Source organism: Ascidia mentula, assembly GCF_947561715.1.
Source record: "Ascidia mentula chromosome 2 unlocalized genomic scaffold, kaAscMent1.1 SUPER_2_unloc_2, whole genome shotgun sequence".
NCBI lineage: Eukaryota > Metazoa > Chordata > Ascidiacea > Phlebobranchia > Ascidiidae > Ascidia > Ascidia mentula.
In genome coordinates, this window is record NW_028113665.1 from 130001 (window position 1) to 132500 (window position 2500).

General features: G+C 62.0%; 3 non-coding genes across 3 annotated transcripts in view; all 3 read left to right on the top strand.

Moving 5' to 3' along the window:
* LOC145915538 (small subunit ribosomal RNA) overlaps positions 1-812 on the top strand; it is a 1824-nt gene extending 1012 nt beyond the window's left edge. Inside the window, exon 1 of the ribosomal RNA XR_014403905.1 lies at positions 1-812. This exon is cut by the window's left edge and continues 1012 nt beyond it. This is a non-coding gene — a ribosomal RNA (small subunit ribosomal RNA).
* A 260-nt stretch (positions 813-1072) lies between these two features.
* Positions 1073-1226, top strand: LOC145915605 (5.8S ribosomal RNA). Its single transcript, XR_014403966.1, has one exon. It is a non-coding gene; the product is annotated as a 5.8S ribosomal RNA (ribosomal RNA).
* Positions 1227-1470: 244 nt separating this feature from the next.
* The window catches only part of LOC145915662 (large subunit ribosomal RNA), a 3707-nt gene continuing 2677 nt past the window's right edge, over positions 1471-2500 (top strand). The window contains exon 1 of the ribosomal RNA XR_014404020.1: positions 1471-2500. This exon is cut by the window's right edge and continues 2677 nt beyond it. This is a non-coding gene — a ribosomal RNA (large subunit ribosomal RNA).

Genomic DNA, 2500 nt, shown 5'->3' on the forward strand with positions numbered 1-2500 from the left:
AGACGATCAGATACCGTCCTAGTTCTGACTATAAACGATGCCAACCAGCGATCGGGGGGCGTTACTTTGACGACCCCTCCGGCAGCTTGCGGGAAACCAAAGTCTTTGGGTTCCGGGGGAAGTATGGTTGCAAAGCTGAAACTTAAAGGAATTGACGGAAGGGCACCACCAGGCGTGGAGCCTGCGGCTTAATTTGACTCAACACGGGGAATCTCACCCGGCCCGGACACAGTGAGGATTGACAGATTGAGAGCTCTTTCTTGATTCTGTGGGTGGTGGTGCATGGCCGTTCTTAGTTGGTGGAGCGATTTGTCTGGTTAATTCCGATAACGAACGAGACTCTGGCTTGCTAACTAGTTACGCGACCCTATCGGTCGGCGTTGAACTTCTTAGAGGGACTAGTGGCGCTTAGCCACACGAGATTGAGCAATAACAGGTCTGTGATGCCCTTAGATGTTCGGGGCCGCACGCGCGCTACACTGACCGGATCAGCGTGTCGCCGCCTAGGCCGGAAGGTCCGGGTAACCCGCTGAACCCCGGTCGTGCTAGGGATAGGGAATTGCAATTGTTTCCCTTGAACGAGGAATGCCCAGTAAGCGCGAGTCATCAGCTCGCGTTGATTACGTCCCTGCCCTTTGTACACACCGCCCGTCGCTACTACCGATTGAATGGTTTAGTGAGGTCCTCCGATTGGACCTGGCGCGTTCGGCAACGGCCGCGCCGGCGTCCGAGAAGACGATCTAACTTGATCATTTAGAGGAAGTAAAAGTCGTAACAAGGTTTCCGTAGGTGAACCTGCGGAAGGATCATTACCGGCCGATCGCCGATCGAGTGGTCGTGCGTTCGACAGGTGGAGAAGGCTCCGTATCTTGGCGGCCGCGCACGCCCTTCGTCGCTGTTGAGGCGCACGCGATTGCACTTCGGTCACCCTGTTTCGTTCTGCGCCGAGTGCCGTGGCCATGTGCCAGGCTGGCTTCATGCGTCGCCTACGGCTGGCGACCGCTCGGCCACCGCTTTTTTCGACTGTGCAATCCGGCTGGGTCGCGCTTGTCCAACTGACGAAGTCACGGAGGGCTCTTGGCGGTGGATCACTCGGCTCGCGAGTCGATGAAGGACGCAGCTAGCTGCGTGAATTAATGTGAATTGCAGGACACATTGAGCATCGACGTTCTGAACGCAAATTGCGGCACCGGGTCAATCCCGGCGCCACGCCCGCCTCAGGGTCGCGTTGTAACGTTCCCGCGCGGCGACGCGTCGGGCCGGTGCGGTGTCGGCCGTTGCCACGGTCGTCCCGCCCAGGACAGCACGAACGCAGTGTCAGCGCGCGAAACCGAACGCGGCGTGCGTCTCGTTACGAGTCGGCCTCGAAGAGGATCCCGGCCCGGAGCAGCACGGCTCGCGTTCGGGCGCGGCGCTCGCACGAGCTTCGGTGGCGCGCGCGTGTCTCTCGCAAACGAGGCACTGGATTATCGGCCTGAGGTCGGACGAGGCTACCCGCTGAATTTAAGCATATTACTAAGCGGAGGAAAAGAAACTAACGAGGATTCCCCCAGTAACGGCGAGTGAAGTGGGAAGTGCCCATCGCCGAATCCGCGCGCCTCTGCGGCGCGTGGAATTGTGGCGTAAGGAATTCGCTGCGCGTACGTCGTTCGCCGCCCGCGTCCTTCTGATCGAGGCCTCGTCCCGGTGCGGGTGTCAGGCCCATGGTGGCGGCGAGGGCGCGCGCTCTGCGTCTTCCCAGAGTCGGGTTGTTTGGGAATGCAGCCCAAAGCGGGTGGTAAACTCCATCTAAGGCTAAATACTGTCGCGAGACCGATAGCGAACAAGTACCGTGAGGGAAAGTTGAAAAGCACTTTGAAGAGAGAGTTAAAGAGTACGTGAAACCGTCGAGAGGCAAACGGGAGGGCCTGTCGAGTCGCGCGACGCTTTCAGCTGAAGCCGAGCGGAGCGTGTGGGCGTGCGGAGCCTTGCGGCCCGTCGTTCGCGCTGTCCTCCGAGCAGCTCCAGCGCACTAGCGCCGTGCGAAGGCCGCGACCGTCTGGGAGGCGGCGAGAAGGCCGCGCGCAAGGTAGCCCGCCCCCGGGTGGGTGTTATAGGCGCGCGGACACGTCGGCCCGTCGCCCGGGCGAGGAGGGATCGCCGCGTCTGCCCTTCGTGGGCCGGGCGTCCCGTCCGAGCCGGTGCGTCGCCGGTTGGGGACTGTGCGTCGCCGGTTGGGGACTGTGCTCAGTGCCCAGTTGCGGCGTGTCGGTTGCGGGTGGGCAGCGCCGCGCGAGACGCACGGGGTCCGCGGCTAACGTCAGCCACCTTCCCGACCCGTCTTGAAACACGGACCAAGGAGTCTAACGTGCGCGCGAGCCACGGGGCAGTGCGAAACCCATGGGCGCAGTGAAAGTGAATGTCGGCGCGGTCCGGCGGAGGTGAGATGCCGTCTCTCTGGACGGCCGCATCACCGGCCGATCTCGTCCGCTCTGCCGGAGAGGTCGAGCGAGAGCGTGCG